At 48.7% G+C, this 21,812-nt stretch overlaps 1 protein-coding gene across 8 annotated transcripts in view; it reads left to right on the top strand.

The window, feature by feature from the left end:
* The window catches only part of SH3GL3 (SH3 domain containing GRB2 like 3, endophilin A3), a 136,111-nt gene that overhangs the window by 45,793 nt on the left and 68,506 nt on the right, over positions 1-21,812 (top strand). Inside the window, exon 1 of one of the 8 annotated variants that reach the window (XM_053223478.1) lies at positions 18,477-18,664. The exons of the other annotated variants lie outside the window; for them this stretch is intronic. The gene's annotated coding sequence lies outside the window, so the exon portion shown is untranslated. Of the gene's footprint in view, positions 1-18,476; positions 18,665-21,812 lie in introns of those variants that run through there. 8 annotated transcript variants of the gene reach the window in all.

Raw genomic sequence — 21,812 nt, 5'->3', positions numbered from 1 at the left:
GTATATATATTATTTTTTAACAAATGACCTTTATTGATTTTATTTTTGTGTGTGTGTGTGACTCATCTTGGATATCTAGGTATTCATTCATTCATTCATTTGAAGCGTATTTATTGAGTACCCACTGTATACCAGTACTGTTGTAGGTGCTCGGAATGTATCTGTGAACAAGACAGATGAGTGTATTGTATGGTAAGTTCAAAAGCGATAAGGACTGTGGACAAAAAGAAAACAGAGGGAAGATGGATAGGAGCGTTAGAGGCAACTGTGGGGCAGTCGTATTTAAGATAGGGTGGTCAGCGTAGGTCCCATTGACAAGGTGAGGTCTGAACAAAGACTTGGAGGGAGGAAGTTGGCTGTGCAGGTATCTGCCGGAAGGGTGCCCTAGGCGGAGGGAACAGCCTGAGTGAAGGCCTTGGGGCAGGCGCGTACCCAAGGAGTTTGAGGACCAGGAATGAGAGCCGCTGGAGGAGACCGGGTGACGGGAAAGAGGGTGGTCTGGGAGGATATGAGGGACTCTTCATGTGGGGCTCACTTTAAAGACTCTGATTTCACACCGAGTGGTAAGGGGAGGCTTCTGGAATATTACAGGAACAAAGTAGATTGACATTTTAAAAAGATCATTCTGGGGTATGTGGGTGGCTCAGTCGTTAAGCATCTGACTTCGGCTCAGGTCGTGATCTCACAGTTCGTGAGTTCAAGTCCTACACCAGGTGAGCATGAGCCCTGCTTCTGGTAAAACACGAGTCCCAGGTGAGCCTCAGTTCTCTCGCTCGCTCTCTCTCTCTCTCTCTCTCTCTGCCCCTTGCTCACTTGCGCCCTCTCTTCTCTCTTTCTCAAAAAGATCATTCTGGTTGTTCCATGAAAATAGACTTTACTGGGGCAAAGGTAGAAGCCAGGAAGCTGTTAGGAGGCTGCTGTTGCAAAGGCCCAGGATGTTCCTGTGAATCAAGACTTGGTGAGCCTTTAGAGAATGAACACTTTGATTTTTTATACACATGGAGCATTTTAGTATGCTTTAAAAATGCCCACACGTTAGGGGCGCCTGGGTGGCTAAGTCGGTTGAGCGACCGACTTCGGCTGAGGTCGTGATCTCACGGTTTGTGAGTTCGAGCCCTGCGTCGGGCTCTGTGCTGACAGCTCGGAGCCTGGAGCCTGCTTTGGATTCTGTGTCTCCCTTTCTCTCTGCCCCTCCCCCACTCGTGCTCTGTCTCTCTCTGTCTCAGAAATAAACATTAAAAATTTTTTTTTAAAAAAAGCCCACACAGGGGCGCCTGGGTGGTTCAGTCAGTTAAGTTCCAGCTTCAGCTCAGGTCGTGATCTCGCAGTCCGTGAGTTCGAGCCCCGCGTCGGGCTCTGTGCTGACAGCTCGGAGCCTGGAGCCTGCTTTCGATTCTGTGTCTCCCTCTCTCTCTGCCCCTCCCCTGTTCATGCTCTGTCTCACTCTGTCTCAAAAATAAATGAACTTAAAAAAAAAAAAAAGCTGCTGAGGATTCAACTCAGTTTAAAAAAAAATAAAAATAAAAAAGCCCACACATTTAAGAAATATACATTTTTCTTTGTAAAGTTTTTATTGATTGATTCTGAGAGAGAAAGAGAGAGGGTGAGCCGGGGAGGGGCAGAGAGAGGGGGAGAGAGAATCCCAAGCAGGCTCTGTGCTGTCAGCGCAGAGCCCATCATGGGGCTCAGTCCCATGAACTGTGAGGTCATGACCTGAACCGAAATCAAGAACCAGATGCTCAACTGACTGAGCCTCCCAGGTGCCCCAAGGAATACACATTTTTTTAAAGGAAAGAGGTGGAACAAAAGAGTGAGGGTAGCAGGGTTGTCTGTGGAACAGGGCATCGTGCTCGAGCCTTGTCTTGCATGGGGAAAAGTAGGGAAGGGAGCTCGACAGGCGTTGGAGGCCAGGAAGCAGGAGGCATCCCCTGCATGTGCTGGGATCAGAGCCCGGGGATATTACTGGGGTGAAGTCCCTCTCCCCAGCCCCTCCCGGGGCGTGCCAAGGACTTACTCTGAAGTCCGTGTTTTGCTACCAGATGATCCCTGGCTATCAGCTTTAAATTAGTGTTTATTTTCTGCCGTCTCACTTGTCTCGAGCAATTCACCCAGGAGCTCCGAACAGCTCGGTAATTTGTTGCTCAAGAGTGGGAGTAATGAAGAACTTTGTTTTAAAGTTAGGACGCCCTATTTCAAATCCAGTTTTGTTCGTGTGATAAAGGTTAGTTTCTGTTAAATCCCAACAGGTTGGGTCCATGCTGGTGCCTGTTAAACTTAAGAACCGTGTTTACACTTTAAGAAGACGATTTAAACTTTTGGAGAAGGAAAGAGGGCCAACTTCTTTAAAGGAAATGCTGTTTTTATAATGCCTCTGAGATTATCAAGAAATATGAATAACTCAGGGGTTTAACCCTAGAATGAGTAGAAACTAGTTTTCACCGTCTTAGAGGAGCTCGCCATCACTTTGGGGAGCTCACACTTTCCGCCCTCACCTCCAATTTTATTTCACACCCTTGGAAGATACTCAACCAAGAACAGCCTAGAAACATTTGGGGTGGAGTTTCTTTGCCTTGGTCCTTTTGCTGTGGGCCCACACACACTTTCTCCACCCTTCTGGGGCATGCCCCGTGCTAGGCTCGAAGTGAATGCATATGACGTATGGGTTCGCCAATTGGCCTTATGTTGAAGGAAAGACAGAAGAGAGTGTCATGGAAGGCTTAAGGATTTCTTTTCTTCTTTGGTAGTACAAAGTGCTTTTTGTTGTTAATGCATGTGCAATCAGACAGCTTCATCCACAATGCACAGCAATTCAGTAATATGGCTCTGCCTGGTGCAAAAATACCTCATTTTGTATAGAAATGCAGAATTGCTTCATGTAGATAGAATAGAAAGAATCTTTGCTTTATTCACGTATGAATAAAACGTCTTTGTTCATGGGAAAGAAAAGTGCCTCTTATTGTTTAGAAGCTCTGTGAATTGTAAATTAAGCTGATGGCCCGCTATATTATATCTTTCAGGGAAAAAAATAGCTTTTCTTCATACGAGTTTGGGCCCTACCAGCTAATATGGTGGCATAAAATGATTTTTGCTTTGCAGTTTGGTTATTACATAAAAAGGCCTTACGTTTGCCTCAGCTATCACCTCTCAGCGAATGGTTTTAGCAAAATTTTATAATTTGAACTCAAAAGTTATTTTTGTTTATATTCTCTGTCCCACGTAGGATTTGAAGGAGCTTGTAAGAAATTTAAAAAGTAAAATGTTAACTAGAATGATGAATCATGATCAGGGAAACTATAAATACATCGTGGTAAAGTCAAGGCTCGCGGGGGTCTGTGGGAGTCAATGTATATGTAAACACATCTGTAAAGAGGTCAACAGAGTTGCTATCATTGATCCTCAGATTTGATGTTGAGCTTCCTATCAGCCAAAGGGAAAAGAGGGAAGCGGTCGGTTAATCCTCTCCCTGGCTCTGCAAAGGACTACTTTCGAAGCATGCCCACCACCCAGCAGGGGTAAGGCGTTCAGGCTTTCCCAGAAGGGAACTGGCCAATCAGAAGAGCAGAGTGCATGAAAGGATGCCTTGGGCGCTGGCACCCCAGGGTGCATGCCGGCCTTCCCCTCCATAGGAGGCATCTGCTCCGGAGAGCCCCCCGAAGGACTACAGGTAGAAACAGGGCTGGCACGAGTGCCTGGTACCCACTCAGACAAACTCTCCAGCTCCACGTGTGGATTCCTTCTCTGAAGTGTTCACTGGTCCTCCACAAAATGAGGAGAGTTAAAGACAAATACAGAAAAAAAAATGAGTTTCTGTTGAATCTGAATTTCCTTGATTTCGGAGATCATGATCTACTTATAATTTTAGTATTTAAAGGAAGCAGCAGTAGTTTAAAAAAAAGAAGCATTGAAGTAGCCTTTCCTTTTTAAAAATTTTTTTTAATGTTTATTTATTTTTGAGAGAGAGAGAGAGAGAGACAGAATATGAGCGGGGGAGGGGCAGAGAGAGAGGGAGACACAGAATCCGAAGCAGGCTCCAGGCTCCGAGCTGTCGGCACAGAGCCCGACGCGGGGCTCGAACTCTCGAACCGTGAGATCATGACCCGAGCTGAAGTCGGACGCTCAACCGACTGAGCCTTTCCTAAGAATGAAGTTAGAAACACTTTGTTGTATGGAAACAATAATAGTAAATTATTAATAATTACTGTAATGTCTTATATTTATTCTATAAAATAAATACATATTTATAATATATATTTTATAGTACCTATATAATACATTTGTAATAATATATTTTTTATTATTCTTACGATTACTAGTACTACTGTTGTTATTTACTGCCTTTAAAATCCCAAAGTTTTGTGGGGCGCCTGGGTGGCCCAGTTGGTTGAGCATCTGACTCTTGACATCGACTCAGGTCATGGTCTCACGGTTCGTGAGTTCGAGCCCCAGGTCGGGCTCTGTACTAACAGCACGAAGCCTGCTTGGGATTCTCTCTGCCTTCTCTCTGCCCCTCCCCCCAACTCGCTTGCTGATGCTTCTCTCAAAGTAAATACACATTGAAAATGTTTGCGACATTTAAACATTTAAAAAGTTTGCACACTCCTGTTCTCTTGGGCTGTGAGCATCCCTAACCACCTGCTGTAGTCTCCAGGGTCACGATGAAAGGGCCCCATTTTGCCCTCCCCAGGTGTTCTGCATGTGTGTTCTCCCCTCCACCCCCAATTCATGATGGCTCCTGAGAAGCCACACCCCCTTACCTTTGCCACCTGTCCTGGGATTTTCTCCTACCACCCCCACCTCAGGCCTGGCGGGTGTGGGGTAGTGCCTTTGCCTTAGGGTTGCATATGGATAAGCTCACGGGGGTCCCAAGGCAAGAGGGGGCTTTGTCACTTGGGGCGATACTGGACCTAAAAGGGGCCAGGCCCTCGGATGGACAGTCACTCATCCTGTGGTTCTGTGTGGTGTCGGCAGGACAGACTCCCTGCCGTGGGAGGGTCACGAGGAAAAGCAGTGATACAGGATCTTCAGACCAGGTCCCACGAGGAGGTCTGGGATGTCCCTGATAGGTCCTCCCCAGGGAGGCAAACGCCACCTGTTCCTTAAGGGACGTGGCCCAGCCCTGCTGGGGGTTTGGAAAACTCCTCAAGAAATCTTACTGCCAGCGTTGGGGCTGTGGGTGAGGTTGCCTTCCTGGAATGAGGGACGTGGGCATTAGCTCCGTACCAGAGTAAGCGACAGTCTGTATTTAAGGCATAAAAAAAAAAAAAAACAACCAAAAAACCCACCTTGGGTAAAATGTATTTAATCTTTGCTTTCTTAACAATTCTCTGTTTATTTAATATGAATCTAATTTCTTGCCTTCTCTGAGGTCCCCTGACTCTTGGAGTCAGAAGGCTTCTGGGAGGGGTGCCTGGGTGGCTCAGTCAGTTAAGCGTCTGACTCCGGCTGAGGTCACGATCTCATAGTTCGTGAGTTCGAGCCCCGCGTCGGGCTCTGTGCTGACTGCTCAGAGCCTGGAGCCTGTTTCAGATTCTGTGTCTCCCTCTCTCTCTGCCCCTCCCCTGTTCATGCTCTGTCTCTGTCTCAAAAATAAATAAACGTTAAAAAAAAAAAAAAAAAAAAAGAAGGCTTCTGGGAATTTAGGTTCCAAAAAACTTACTTCCAGCAGCACACAGAGCGTGAAAGCGTGGTGCTTTTCTTGTCCCCGATGTCAGCAAAGCTGCTTCTGGTTCTGATGGAAGCTGCTTCGGTTCGGTTTTCAAAACCTGCAGATTGGAATTAGGAAGGTCTTCTGTCTCTCCGTTCCCGTGAGGGCAGCCAAACTGTGGTCCTGTGCTGGCCGTCTTCTCCCTGACCTTGGCTGTCTCCTCCCTGACCTTCACGCCTCTCTCTCTCTCTCTCTCTCTCTCCCTCCCTCCCTCCCTCTCACACACACACACACGCACACCCCGCAATCCTCCTGCTCCCCCGCTTCTGTCTGGCTGTCACCCTGCTCCATTTCTCTCCCCATGAGCTCCTTCCAGACACGGTGTCCTTGTGCATGAACCCTTAGAGAATACTCATTACCTCCATGAAGGAGCCACCAGCAGCATCTGTAAAAAGATTGTGTCTGGGGTGCCTGAGTGGCTCAGTCGGTTAAGCGTCCGACTTCGGCTCAGGGTGTGATCTCACGGGTCGTGAGTTCGAGCCCCGCGTCGGGCTCTGGGCTGACGGCTCAGAGCCTGGAGCCCGCTTCCGATTCTGTGTCTCCCTCTGTCTGCTCCTCCGCTCCTTGCACTCTGTCTCTCGCATTGTCTCAAAAATAAATAAATGTTAAAAAAATAAATAGATAAGAACAAAAAGATTGTGTCTTTCTTCCTCCAGAGCAATGTGAAAACAATCCTCTTTAGAAAAACTTAGACACCACCGGGCCTTACGACACATCCACGTGCCCTTTCTCTCCAGTCAGGTCTCAATGGCCATGTAATGAGGTAGAGTCCGCAGTACACAGAAGTTGTGCTTTTCCTGTCGTGTGTCTGTCTTTCTTTGAGGGGCGTGTTTGTGATGTCTTTCTTGGCCCACCTCTTCCCGGTGGTCCCTTAATCCCAGCAGAGTTCAGAGGCATGCAGTTGGAGGGAACTTGGAGAAGTTGTTTAACTGAGATATGACTAGGTCAAGGTTTTGAATTTTAAACTTGTAGGGTGTGAGGCACCTGGGCGGCTCAGTCGGTTAAGCGTCCGGCTGTTGGTTTCCATGATCTCGCAGTTTTGTGAGTTCGAGCCCCATGTCAGGCTCTGCGTTGGTAGCACGGAGCCTGCTTGGGATTCTCTCTGTCCCTCTCTCTGTCCCTCCCCCACTTGTGCTGTCTCTGTCTCTCACGAAATAAATAAACGTGGAAAACCTTACAGGGTGCTAATTACTTGGTGATGGGAAGGAGATTTCTTTCTCTGAGAGAGCGATCGTGACTGTGGAATAAAGACCGTCAAGTAATACAACATGGCGTCACAGCTTTCCTGATCTACCCAAGCCCTCCATTGTTGAGCACATCGGGTGTGTCACCTTCTGTGCCTAGATACGCGGCACCTGCATCCCGTGGTGCGTTGGCTCAAGCTTTCCCTTCACTGGGAATTCCCTTCCCCCTCCTCTCAGCCTCCCCAAACGGTGCTCAGTCTCCAGGGCCTAATGGCCATCCTGCTCCCGCCCAGAGCGCTTCCCTCACCCTCTGCCCTAGACGTGACTTCCTGTCGCTGTGCTCTTTGGGGTTTGCACGTCTGTCTCTTCCAGTGTATGCTGACCCTGTGTTGATTTCTGCCTCCCACTCAGCCCAGGGCACGATGAATCTTTGCCAACTGGAAGTTTTTCCGTTTCATCCCCAAAGTGACCAAGAGCAGAAACGGTAAATGAGTAAGGATCAGAAGGGGTGATCGTCATCGTACGTGGATGGTTATGAGACGGACAGGAAGTACGGAGCGATGTAGACGTGGTGGAATAGCTCTCATCCCAGAGGGGGTTTCAGTTTACTTAGGATTCGCACGTAGAGAAAATAATGTGAAACAACCCATCCCTGAGGGTTGTTTTCCGTCGCGTTTGTAGGCGGCTTTGCTGAGCTCCTGGTAGTGGAGGGAGGCAGTGCACTGCAGGGACCTGCTCATGAGAGGTCTGGGGACCCAGGGCGTGGGATGAAATAATGGGAAAAATAACTTTTCCGTGATACAGTGAGGTGTGATGCTCCACTTTCCAGAACGATGGCTCATCTTCTTTGAATGTTGGGACCTGAAGAGACTATTTCCCTTGGAAAACTTTTCCCACTGACATTTCAGCCCAGCAAACTCTTTTAAAAGCTAAAGTGCACGGGGGTGTGTTTAGGGGCGAGGGGGGCATCACGTCTGCCTATGTGCTCAAAATGGCTTAGGGAAGAGAGAGAGGGAGGGAGACAGAGGGGCTTGGGGACTAAAAGGACATGAAGTGACATTTGGGAATTGGTGAAGGGTATTGGAGAGCTCTGTAGCACGGGGAAGCTCTCTGTAAGAGTCTCGCAGCTTCCCTGTAAGCCAGACGTTTATTTTTAAAAAACTATTTTTAAAAATCGTTTTAGCGAAGCAAAAGAGAGGGGCGCCCGGGTGGCTCTGTCGGTTTGGCATCGGACTCTTGATTTGGGCTCGGGTCACGATCTCGTCGAGGTGAGATCGAGCCCCTTGGCGGGGGGCTCCATGCTGGATGTGGAACCTGCTTGGGATTCTCTCTCTCTTCCTCACCCTCAGCTAAATAAATAAATAAACAAATAAATAAATAAGCAAAAGAGAATTCTTTGAATGGTTTTCCAGTTAGAAAGAATGTGGCAGTTGTAAAAATGTGGTTGTTGTTGTTGTTTTTAATCTATGATAGTGCATTGTAATTAACATAGTTTTTCCAACATCACGAAGCAGTGAACTCAATTCTGACGCAGTCTACCTGCAGGCAGCGTCACACCCCACAGGTGAAGGGCTCCGGCCCACGTGACCGGCCCCTCGCTCCTGCTTCTGCCACCAACTGCAAGTCCAGGCTGTCACCTGTGCTCCTGACTTACCCGCTGTACCTAGGAGGTTCCCACACCCCCTTCTTGGGCTCATCAATCTGCTAGAGCGGCTCACAGAACTCAGAGAAACTTTGTACTCACTAGATCACCAGCTCATTACGAAAGGATGTCACTCTGGAACGGCCAGATGGAAGAGATACTTGGGAACAAGGTATATGGGGAGAGGAGAGGAGCTTCCGTGCCCTCTTCGTGAGCCACTGTCCCCAAATCTCCACGTGTTCATCAACCCAGAAGCTCTCCGAACCCTGTCCTTTTGCGTTACTATGGAGGCTTCATTAAGCAGGCTCGACTGATCACATCATTGGCATTTTGGCAACTGATTCTCCCCTCCCCTGGAGGTTGGGATTTGGACTAAAAGTTCCAGCCGTCTGATCACTTGAGCTTTCTGGTGACCAGTCCCGTCCCAAGGCCCCCACCCTAAGTCCTTCATTGGCCTAAACTCTGGTGTTGCTCTAGAGAGGCAGTCCTTATGAATGAATGACCAAAGATGCTCCTATCGCTCAAGAAATTCCGAAGGTTTTCAGAGCTCTCTGCAGAAACCTGGGAGGAAGACCACATACATTTCTTCTATCACAGTAGTTGAACATCTGTTTGTGCCTCTTGTTGTGTTTGTGCCTCTTGTGACCCTGTCTTAGGTCAGACCTCTGCTACCTGGGTGTGAGCCCCTAAAATGTCTGCGTCCTAATCCCTGGAACCTGTGAATGTTACTGTATATGGCAGGGGAATTTTGCAGACGCGATTAAATGAAATCAAATTAATTAAATTTAATTAAATCAAATCTTGAGAGATGGGGCGATTATCCCAGATGACCTGGTCGGGGGTCTGATGTAGTCACAGGGTCGTTACAAAACACTGGAAGAACAGAGGAGAAGGTAATGTGAAGATGGAAACAAGAGGTTGGGGTGATGTGATTCAGGGGCCAGGGGCCAAGGGATGCGGTGGCTTCTAGAAGCTAGAAAAGGCGGGGAGAGGGATCGTCACCTGGAGCCTCCAGAAGGAACGAGAGGTGTGGACACCTTGATTTTCACTCTGGGAGACACATTCAGACCTCTGACCTTTAGGACTGTAAGGAAATTCATTTGTGCTGGTTTAAGCTGCTAAATTGTGGTAATGTTTTATATAGCAGCTGTAGAAAACAAGTATACTGGGTGAGGGCTTTTCTCCATGGGATCATAATTAAGCCAGGAGGACGTCTAAATAGGAGCCTGAGCTTGGATAATCATCGTTAGCATTTCAAATACACTGTTCTCACACTTCACTTACTCCCTGTGCCTTAATTCGGTCCCCAGCTTTGTGATCACCTGTATGACAAATGGAATTGGAATGAATTTCACAGTCAACAGGCAGAGAGCCTGACATCACCACACGGAAATGATGTGGTTTATTTGGCAGGTGTTTTGCTTGAGAGGGCCTGGCTTCTGTTGGCAATTGTGGCCCCTGGGGACGACGTGGGGAAGGGGGAGGTGGCAGAGCGAAAGCTGATTCCCAGGCAGGGTTTCTCAAACCCGTGTGAAGGAGGGACCCGGCTTATAAGGAATTCCTTGTGTTGAGTTAAGTTTAGTTTTGTTACGAATATTGTTACTTAAATATGTGTAAACATAAAAGTGAGTGTGAACTTATATTTATGGCTTTAAGGCAACTATGGAGTCCAAAGTTGTTTCGAATTAAATGCAAATAAAACTGCCAACCCCATTTTGCATTTATTTTATTTGCTGAATCTAAATGGATGCTCTCGACGTGACCTCGCACACACTTGTGAGGTTCTAGCACGCTATCGTCGTTCCAGCGGGACCATGTTTAATTCTCTACAGAGATACTATGTTGGAAGAAGCGTATGCATCACGGTAATTCATTGATCCGTCAAGAGCAGTTTTCAAACCCAGATGCAAACATTAAATCGATTCCCGTTTGTATACAGATCAAAACAGACTGAGGCGAACTGTTGTATTTGCTAGTGTCCACTTCGCGGGTAAAAGTCAGGAGAGTGGCAATCTTGGGGGGGGGGAGATGGTTGTACCGCAAAGGGGTGCGTGGGGACCTTCTGGGTTGCTGTTGGTGTTCCATGTCTTAACCTGGGTATTGTTTCTTTAGTAGTTTTTTTTTCCCCCTATGCTATGTTTTTAGAGTATAAAACACATGCGTGCAGACCTTTGGATTATTATAAATTGAATAGTCAGGAATCAGAAATAGAACATTACAAGCACCCCCCAGAAAATGTACTCTGTACTCCTTCTATTTATAGCCTCCTCATTCCCCCTAAAAGTAGCTCCCATCCTGCCTTCAGTAGCGGTCACTGACTGCTTTTATTTATAGTTGTACAACCGAAGTGGGGACCCCCAAATACTATGGTTCCTTTTACCTAGTTTTGAACTTAAAGAAAACGAAATCACGTTGTGGGCCGCAGGACAGCCGGCCGCTCCGAATCTGTGCTGTCTGTCTGTCTGTCTGTCCACGGTCTCTCAGGCGGTGGCGTACCCTGTGGAGGTAGGGCTGACGGGGCTCTGTGGATGGTGGGGGGAGGGGGGTACCAAAGAGAGAGGGTCAGGAGGGGAGGAGTCGTCTTCTTCATCAGATCTTCAAATGTGTTGGTGTCCACCCAGAGAAAAAGCCGCCATTTAAGACAGGCCCGCATTTCTCTTCACCTGTTAAATGCTCCGGTATAAAGTTGACTTGAGAGTCTGAAAGTTGAGTCATGGGGAGTGTGGGGCCCAGAATTAGCTGCCTGTCCGGCTGGCCTCTTTCTGAGGTTTTAGTTCCTTGTTACCGATACTGGTTCTTCCCTTTCCAGTCTGAAAACCAGTCTCCTTGGCAGAATAGATGGTAACCAAATGTCCAGACTTCTGCAGTGGAAAGTGAGGTTTTGTGAGTAAGCCACGAAATCTGTAACGGGAGGAAACAGACGGTCGAGCGAAAGAGATCGTGTATCATAACTCACGGAGCAGGTAGGCTGTAGGAACCACGCTGAGTATCTCACGTACGAGGGGTTTCTGCTCAAATGGGGGTTGGGGGGCTGAAGGAACCAGCATGGAAGCTGGAATCATCTAGAGGGTAGGAACTCAAGGAAGAGGGTGCTGCCTGCAGGGGTGCGGGGCAGAAGGAAGGGGCGGTACTAAAAGCCCCATGCGGTCAGAGGAGAGGAGAGGAGAGGCTGTCCTGGGCCGTGCCCGCCTGCAGGGATGGTTTGAGCTGGGACACCAGGTGCCCGAGCTCCCGGAAGGGTGGAGGCGGGACGCAGCGACAGCACCCTTTTCTTCCCTCTGCCTTTGTTTCCGCTGTTGGAACATAACCAGAAGCCCGAGCGATGCAGATTTTGGAGTCCCGTCCCAGAGCCACCAAGCAGACGCAGAGGGTGGGGCTGGAGCGGAGACGAGGTCGTCGTCCTGCCTCAACACGAAGGCTGTCGTGCGCTTCGATTGCTGGTTCCAGAGCATGTGGCCTGGGGGTCGTTTGGGGTGGTGGCCAGCTCTCTGGTGTGTGCGCACCAGGTCGTGGCTCCTGGCAGGGGCCGTGTCCGCACTGAGGCCGGTCTCCCGTGGTCAGCAAGGGGGGCTCGGGGGTAACAGTTGCGTCTGATCATCTCCCAAAGGCACGTTGGATTGGTTTGAGATTTTTGTGCCTTTTCCAGGTCAGAGCGACAGGTCACGACATCCGAGGTCTTGTTCTGGGTCCTCTCCCAGCCCCCTGGGCCTGTGTGGGTCTGGAGCTGTCTGGGCAAGGGGGCCAGAGAGAACAGATGCCGGGTGGAAGGGGGAATGAGGGGTCTGGGGCATGTCGGCTTGGACATCCAGGAGGCAGCTGGGTGCGTGCACCTGGATCGCAGGAGAGTGCTTTGGGGCTGGACCTGCTAATTCGGGTGCTTGGTGGTAAGTGAACCTTTGAGAGCGTGCAGAAGTTTCCAGGAGTGTGAGAAGAGGTGAGGGGAAAGCTGAAACCCGACCTTGCAGGGACCCCCAGCATTTTCTTTTAAAAAAGAAATTTTTTTTTAAGTTCATTTATTTTTGAGACCGAGAGAGACAGAGCACGAACGGGGGAGGGTCAGAGAGAGGGGGAGACACAGAATGCAAAGCAGGCTCCAGGCTCCGAGCCGTCAGCTCATAGCCCGACGCGGGGCTCGAACCCACGAACCGTGAGATCGTGACCTGAGCCGAAGTCTGACGCTTAACTGACTAAGCCACCCAGGTGCCCCGACAAACTATTTTTTACAGAGCTTAACTAATTACCTTTTCCCCTCAATCATAAGAGATGTTCAGCATTTTAAGAGAAGCTGATATACCCACATATGAATTTATATGACAAATAGAAGGGCGATTTTTGCACCATTAACACCCTTTCATTTTTTTTAGCAAAGGATTCTTCGATGACACTTTTAAGCCTCTAAAGTGAATTTAAAATGTGTTTTGAATGATGAAAACCAGGTTTACATGCAATTCAGGGACACATCCTGGAGAGGAAGTACAGTTGTGAAATGTTGAGCAAGGCCGCGGAAGTTTTCATAGGAAGGAAGAGAATGCAGTATTCATTTCTACCTTTCCTTTTCTCTTATCAGCATCTCAAAATAGACCGATCATACATTTTATTGTTACTGTTTCTTTGCTACTACATCAATGACAGTTCACTTGATTTTAGCCCTGTAGCCTTGGGCTAAGATGACATCGTGAAAACAAATGAGTATTTATTTATTTATGTATATACTTATGTATTTATTTATAGAGCGTTTGCACACCCAGGAGCAGGGGAGGGGCAGAGAGAGAGGGAGAGAGAAAATCTCAAGCAGGCTCCAGGCTGTCAACGCAGAGCCTGATGTGGGGCTTGATCTCATGAACTGTGAAGTCATGAGCTCAGCCAAAACCAAGGGTCCGACGCTCAACTGACTGAGCCATCCAGGCGCCCCCCCCCCCAAACAAATGAGTATTTTAAGGTGCCCGTCCTTGGAGGAGTTTGGAAGGGCAGGGCTCATGGGAGGGTTTGCTGAGAGGTGCGGGGTGGGTGCCCAGGAGAGTGGCAGAACATGTTGGAATAGAGTTGGGAAGGAAGGTCCCGAATGGCACATGGTAGGACCCTAACTGAGGGTGCCCTGTGATGGGTGTGGATCCCAAGCCATTCCAGACAGCGCTGTTTCCTAACCCAAAGTTTGGAGTTAGGAATGAGTTCATATCCTCAGTTTTGGGGAAACTTCTATGAAATCCTGGAGATGTTCTGGCCTTCCTCACTAGGTGCAGACCCAGCCTTAATTTATGCATCTGGGATGGCCTCTGTTTTGTTTTTGCCATTATTCTTCTCATCCCTCACTGGCCTCAAATCTCCAAAAACACCTGACTGTGAAGTCCGAAAAGATTGTCTTCCCGGCTACGAGAGCCACGTGCTGGCGAAAGCAACAGCAGTCCCCAGAGATCACCAAAACCCTCCGGCAGTGAACTGGGAAGGCCAGAGTTGGTGCCCAGCAGTGTTCAATGTAACCAAACAGCAGAGGTTGGAGGGCGTGACCAAGGCCATAGAAAGTGATCTTACTACACAGATGGTGTCTTCTCTGCCTGTTGGGAAGCTATACTTAAGTCTGCCTATTTTTTTTTTTAATGTTTGTTTATTTTTGAGAGAGAGAGAGAGAGAGAGAGAGAGAGAGAGAGAGAGAGAGAGAGAGAATCCCAAGCAGGTGCTGCATTGTCCACCCAGGGCCCAACTCACGGGGCTCAAACTCACGAACCATTGAGATCGTGAGCTGAGCCAAAGTCCGATGCTTCACTGACTGAGCCACCCACGTGCCCCAAGCCTGGCTTTTCTGAGAGTCTCGGGGAGTGAGGCAGGGGAAGGTGGCAGTGGGTCACATGCACCAGTCGGGAGCTCTGAAGGGCCTCTGTGGCCCCAGAGGCTTCATTTGCAAGGTGGTAGGTGAATCAGCTTTTTCTCCCCAAAGCTTCAACACATCCAAGTTGCTTACCTACTGGCCGTTTTCTGTAAAAAAAAATCTGGGTTCTGTATTCTTTGTCGTTCCGTTACGAAGGATGTCTCTTCCCATGTCCAAAGAGAAATTGTGTAGCTACGTGCCTTTCACTGGTTATTTCTGTTCAGCTGTTTTCTTTTCATAGGAGGAATTTTTCAAAAAGCTTTTTGGGATTACATCCCATATAACTCGTGTACAGTGATGCAGGTAAAATCATAAATTACTAATTCTATTCTTTTTTTTCTTTTTTACTAAAGTTTACTAAACTAATAGGTTTGCTTTCCTTTAGTGAATAGTCATGATTTTCTCTTATTACCATCTAGCAACTCTGTGATGAGATTTTTTTTTTTTTTTTATAATCTTTTTAACTTCACTGAAGGTCTCCAGGCCAGGAGACCACATGTTTTAGAGATCTTATGGTTATTTCCTTGCTATCATTCAGGGCCCGATTTCCCTGGACTTTAATTGGAGACAAGTGTCACTAATAGAAATTCAAACAATATCGTTAACGTGCCCTTGAGTGCATTTTGGGGCAGTGGTCTGTGGTCAGGAGTCAGGACAGACCTGTCTGGTATGCACTCTTCTGGTGGTGGGGACACCATGACGAATTAGGCAGGCACAGTCTTGTTTCCAGGGATCTCAGAGGCCATTGCGAGAGGCTACCACGTCATAAACTGCTGCGTGGGGTGATAAGGGGTGATAAGGGCTGCATTAGCACTTACTGTATTTTGGTTTTGGTTTATTTAAATCCAAGTTAGTTAACATATAGTGTAATAATAGTTTCAGGAGTAGAATTTAGTGATTCGTCACTTACATATAATACCCAGTGGGGCGCCTGAGTGGCCCAGTCGGTTAAGCGTCTGACTTCGGTTCAGGTCATGATCTCGCGGTTCGTGAGTTTGAGCCCCGCGTTGGGGTCTCTGCTGACAGCTCGGAGCCTGGAACCTGCTTCGGATTCTGGGTCTCCCTCTCTCTCTGCCTCTCCCCGACTTGCGCTCTGTGTCTTTCTCTCTAAAAAAATAAACATTAAAAAGTTTTTAACACCCGGTACTCCTCCTGACAGTTGCCCTCCTTAATGCCCATCCCCCAGCTAGCTCATCCCCCTACCCACCTCCCCTCCAGCAACCCTCTGTTTGTTCTGTTTGCCTCCCTCTCTGTTTTTATCTTATTTTTCCTTCCCTTCCCCTGCGTTTATCTGTTTTGTTTCTTAAATTCCACATATGAGTGAAGTCATATATTTGTCTTTCTCTGACTTATTTCACTTAGCATAATATACTCTGGTTCCATCCACATTGTTGAGATGGCAAGATCTCATTCTTTTTGGTCGCCGAGTAGTATTCCATTGTGTATATACCACATTTTCGTTATCCATTCGTCACTTGTTGGACATTTGGGCTCTATCCACAATTTGGCTATTGTTGATAGCGCTGCTATAAACATTGGAGTGCGTGTGCCCCCTTCAAATCAGCATTTTTGTATCCTTTGGATAAACACCTAGTAGTGCAATTGCTGGGTCATAGGGAGCCCTTATTGTATTAAGGGGACCCACAGGAGGGGCCCCCAGCTAGGTCTCAGTGATGCAAGCTGGCTCAGTCCAAGAGCCCTGGGCCCTCAGGACCAGCCAAGAGGGTTCTTGGCTTTGCACAGGATAGAAATAAAGTGTGAGCTGAGGGGAAGTGAGGACAGGTTATTGAAGTCATAGAGAGAGTGTAGATATAGACAGGGCATCCGGGAGACTCAGAAAGACCAGAAGAAGGAGTCTCATCTTTGTGTGGTCTCTGGGGTTTTTATTGAGGATGTGGTCCTTCTCAGGCATGCACAAACAAAGGTGTCCTCCATAAGTCACTTGTGCCCTGGAACCAGGGGTCTTGGTGAGTCGGTGGTCTTGGAAAACCAAGAGTCGTCATGAAGTTCATGATGACTCTGCCGGGTCACTCCTTATATGTTACCTGTTGTGCTGGAGGCCTGCAAAGAAACTCCGTGACCTTTATGAGGAGGACATCCATATCTGTTCTATGCGGCATGTGTGTGGCAGGGGCATAGTCTTAGCAAGAACAGAGCAGGAAAAGGAGAAACAAAAGCAGGTTTTCATGGGGTCCCTTTAGTTTTCCCTGTCTTATCAGGAGGCAGGCCACACATGGCAGTGACACTTGAGCTGAGCCTTGAAGGTTCGCTGGGTGGGAAAAGGCTTGTGGATAATGGAAGCAGCACGTAAAAAGGCAGGAAACAACAGGCTACTTTGGGGCGCCAGGGTGGCTCGTTCGGTTGAGTGTCTGACTTTGGCTCAGGTCGTCCTCTTGCGGTTCATGAATTTGAGCCCTGAATCAGGCTCTGCAGCTGGTGGTGTGGAACCTGCTTGGGATTCTCTCTCTCTCTCTCTCTCTCTCTCTCCCTCCCTCCCTCCCTCTCTCCCCCTCCCTCCCTCCCTCTCTCTCTCCCTCTTTCTGCCCCTTCTCCGCTTGTGCCGTCCCTCTCGCTGTCTCTCAAACTTAAAAAGAACAGGGTGCTTCTATGTGACTCAGAATTTAGGAATGGAGGAGTGTGGGGTGCTTATGGGGAGTGGCAGTGAATGAGACTGGAGAGAGGTGGGTGGCGGCCAGATCATGGAGGTCATGGTATGGTGTGTTTAGGAGTATGGGTTTTCTTTTAAAGGCAACAGGGGCCACTGAATCCGTCTGGGGGGTGACATTACCTGGTTGGTGTTTTGGATATCTCACTGGCAGCTGGTGGAGGGGAAATGGAGGAGCCCGTTTAGGAGGCTGTTAGCATAGTTTGGGGGTGAGGTGATGGTGGCCTGACTGAGGATGCATTCAAGGGGATGGAGAGAAAGAAATGGAATTGGTGGCTGATTAAGCGGCAGGGTTGGGGGGAGAAAGCGTGGGACAAGTGAGAGGGAAGACAGATTGGTAGCATTTCGGCAGCTGCTCACTTTCATTTCTATGAGACACATGCGTGCACGCACACACACGCACGCTCGTTTTTCTGGGAGTCCCTTAGAGTTTCTGTAAAGTCTATGACAACTTTATCAGATTCCAGACTTTATCAACTGTGCAAATGGTGGTTCCACCAGTTGAGAAAGGGATATGGGCCAAGAAGTCAATTTGAAGAACAGAATGATGAGTCTGTTAATTTTTAAATTGTGTGTTTGAGGTGTCTTTGGAATATCCAGAGAAAATGTCTGGCAGACACTTGGGGTGTGAAAAGAATTGAAGTTTAGGAAAGAAGTTTGGGCTGGAGATATAGGTTTCCAAGTCAGCAGCATATATAGGCTGATCTAGATGGGTAAATCCATGGGAATGGGTTGAAATACCTGGGGAGATCCTATAGGGCAAGAGAGAGAGGGATGGCCGAGGCCTAATCACGGTGGAGTAACACAAAATCATGAAAGTACTTAAAGAGTGTCTGGGGAGTAGGGGGAGAACACTTAGGCCACGGAGGCCAAGAAAAGGGAGACTTTCCAACAAAGAACGGTCAGTAGGGTCCGAATGAAGGCAGGCCATGTAAGCGAAGCGCTGAGATTTATTTGGGGGATTTAGAAATGAGAAGATCCCTGAAGAGAACAGTTTAACTGGAGCCAGATTGTAAACTGCACCGATTAGGAACAAGTTTGGCTGCAAGTAACCCCAACCACGTACAGATCTGGGTTTATTTTGGTCAGATAATGCCAAGTCCAGAGGCGGGCGGCTGCTGGTGTGTGTGTTTAGCCGCTTAATGATACCACGGCTGCAGTTCTTAAAGCCTTTTCCTTGTAGTCCCTACTGGCTGCTGCAGCCTCGGACACCAGGGCTCACGCTCAAGGCCGGAAGAAGGAAGAGGGAGTGTCACCCCAACAGTTCACCTTTACACCAGAGTTTCCCGGAAACCCCCCCCACCCCCCGCCAGCGCACGTCCGCTCGGGTCTCATTGGCCCTATCGGGTCACGTGATTAGCTGTGGTCGCGAGGGATGCTGGGAGAGCAGGGGGGCCCGGACGGCACCAGCCGCCTAGCTATCCTCCGCCCGGCCTGGGCGCATTGCCACCTGGCGCGAAGCCCGGGCGCCGCGGGCACCGACGACGGATGGAACCGAGCGGGCGGCCGGCAGCGCAGTGCTGGCCCTGGCGGGCGGGGACGGGACCGGCCCGTGGGAAGACGGGGATGATCCGCGTGAAGGCTCCCGAAGAAGCGGTTCTGAGAAGTAAGGGCTAGACTGGCAGCGTGCGGGGAATGCAGGGAAACGGTGCACGGTTCCGTGGTAGGACGCGAAAGGCGTGAGGACGGTGAACGTCGATTCCGGGGAGCGGGAGACGTCGAAGAGCCATGGTTGGTTTTCACAGCCTGGGCCGTCCGCCGTGAGATGGGGGGGTTGGGGGAGCCTGTCCTTTGCTTCGCCTTTGTCCAGGGGCCTCAGCGGCCTAGGAAGGAGTGCACACAGGTTGCGGGTGTGGACGTGTATCCCCCTAAAGCTGTCCACCCCCAGCCTCCACGTGTTCCCCTGTGAAGGCCGCTGCTTACGCGTGGCACACGGGGTCAGCCTGGCCGAGAGATCTTGCAGGCCCCTGCGAGCATCGCAGCCCGAAGGGTGCCTGGAGCAGGGCTTCTCCCCTAGCCCGGCCGGGGCCAACCTCAGCCGGTCCATTGCCATCTGGGAGGGTGCGCCCCCGTTTTTCTCTCTGAGCCTCCTTCCCCAGAGCTGCTGGCCCCCATGATTTGGAATGTGCGGTGGGAGAAGGGGACAGTGGGGCGGGAGAGCTTCTGGGTGTTGTGGACGATGCACACGCCTCTTGCTGGTCCCTGACGGGTGCTCAGAGCAGACTTGCTTCACTCTTGGGCCTCTCTGGTTGGTGTTTGCTTGACCCCTGCCAGGAATGCACTTTTTTAATGCTGGTGGCACTAGCCCGCTTTTTCAAGATCCTCATGGGGAGGGTCCCTTAAAAATATTTTTTTAAATGTTTATTTATGTTTGAGAGAGGTGGAGTGCAAGTGGGAGGCGCAGAGAGAGAAACACACACACACACACAGAATCCGAAGCAGGCTCCAGGCTCTGAGCTGTCAGCACGGAGCCTGACGTGGGGATTGAAGTCATGAACCGGGAAATCATGGGCGGAGCTGAAGTCGGACGCTTAACCGACGACTGAGCCACCCAGGTGCCAGGGAGGGTCCCTTTAACACCACTGGCCCCACTTCTGGCCCCAGGGTGTGCTGACCTTTGATCTGCCCTGAGTTTGGGGGTTCGGTTACTTCCCAGAACAGCAGTATCTCTTCTGTCTTCCTCATGTTGGCGCAGGACAAGGGACTCTGGACCTTTTCTTCTGTCTCTGGGTTTTTAACAAATCCATAAATTAGTTGACCTGCTAATGCAACTCGCAGGGGCTCCATGAAGACTAAGAAAAACCAACGGGGAAAAGCCACTTGACTTTATAAAAAGAAATTAATTTTTTTTCCAGGATAAAGAGTTCTAAACATGAGTATCAGAAAAAATCCTTCCCTTAGTCTTTCCTCAGTAACATTAAGTGCCAGAAAATACTATAGCTCGCAACATCTCCAAAGTATTGAAGAGGGAATAGATTGACCTCCAAATAGTGTATGTAGCTTGGTGCCTAGAGGGCACTCCAGTGTTTTCTGTTGAATGAATTCCAGAATGCGAAGGTCTCTTCTTTGGGGTGGTTATAAATAAACATGTATAACTTATTGTTACTTTTGTAAACAGAAATGTGTGTGTGTGTGTGTGTGTGTGTGTGTGTGTTTAAATTAGGTAAGAGGTGGGAAAAACTGTCCCTACTGTTAACAGTGATTGTACCTGGGAGTAGGGGGACTTTTGCCCCCTTAATTCTTGTACATAAGTCAGATTTCAATTGATAATGTTTTACATTTTGTATTTCTCATTATTTTAATTTTACAAAATGCCATCTACATAAAAGAGCGCTATCATAGGTCAGGGCCTAGTTAATGCAATTTTAAAATTCAAAACAAGGGGTTCCTACTTACTCATGAAAAGAAACGCACAGGTGTATCATTTGTGCCAGAACTCTCTTTAGACCGACATTTATTGGTGAGCGTTAGGAATAAAACGTTCTCAGCATCAACTTCCTACCTCCTTTTGAAGGTGCTGAAATTTTCCTAGGATGACCCAGGTGGCTTAATAAGAATGAAATACCTTTTTTCCAGCCAGACTGTTTCATGTGGTTCAAAACGTATTATCTCATCTGATCTTTTGTAACTCCCCTCAAGAGCCATTTGATCCTGTCCTCATGAGGTCTTCGCCTACTTAGGTCAATGCCAAGGGTTCATAACAGAACAAATCAAAAGAAAGGAAAAGAGTAACTTCCTCCCGAAGTCCCAGTGGAACTCTGGGCTCCAAAGTGGGCCTGTCTGTGGTCTGGACCCCACGCACAGGGCCCCAGAAAGAGAGCAGCCTTCTTGATTAATTACATTCCTGAAAGACTCTGCCTTAACCGTGCAGGGTCTTTTACAAAGGAAATCCTGCAAGATCACGTTTTGCTCTGAAAGGGATCAAACAGAATACAGGCTAGAATCCAACTTTTGAAAAGGTCAGACTCATAGAGCCCTATAGCTAATGATCATTGGATTGGGTACATGTGAGCAAACTTTTAAAGAAACGTAATGACATCTATGGGGAAAAAATGTCAATCTCATCCATCAATCCTAATTGAAAATGGCCAAAGAAATATAAAAATGGATGGAAACCGGCATCAGTGCTGGAAATAGAGAAGTCCTCCATTTATATGTCTTCAGCTTGGAGGAAATTCTGCCCAACAGAATGCAGACTTTCTCGTTGGCCAAATCATAGCTGTCTCTTCTTTTTTTCAACGTTTTATTTATTTTTGGGACAGAGAGAGACAGAGCATGAACGGGGGAGGGGCAGAGAGAGAGGGAGACACAGAATCGGAAACAGGCTCCAGGCTCTGAGCTGTCAGCACAGAGCCCGACACGGGGCTCGAACTCATGGACCGCGAGATCGTGACCTGGCTGAAGTCGGACGCTTAACCGACTGTGCCACCCAGGCGCCCCATAGCTGTCTCTTCTGAGAAAAAGCAAGGGTGTGCAGAAAATGAGTAGAAGAGATTCTGGTACACTCTGCTCTTAGTGATAGCCTCCAATTTCTAGGTGTGGAGCTGACAGGGTCAGCCTCTGAACTTACTGGGACCATTTACTCCAGTCAGAACCCCTTTCCCCATGGTGGGTCCACAATGTAGGATCAGCTTCTGTAGGGAGCCCAAAGTCAAGCCTGGCCCGAGGACAGCAGGCCTTCCTGATAGAATGGGTGGGATGCCCAGAAGGGGGGTGGTCCTGGGCACACAGCTAAAAGGGGTCAAGTGAAACTT

Source organism: Acinonyx jubatus, chromosome B3 (assembly GCF_027475565.1).
Source record: "Acinonyx jubatus isolate Ajub_Pintada_27869175 chromosome B3, VMU_Ajub_asm_v1.0, whole genome shotgun sequence".
In the NCBI taxonomy this organism is placed as follows: domain Eukaryota; kingdom Metazoa; phylum Chordata; class Mammalia; order Carnivora; family Felidae; genus Acinonyx; species Acinonyx jubatus.
The sequence above is the reverse complement of the archived record's forward strand: the minus strand, read 5'-3'. Positions and strand labels throughout refer to the sequence as shown.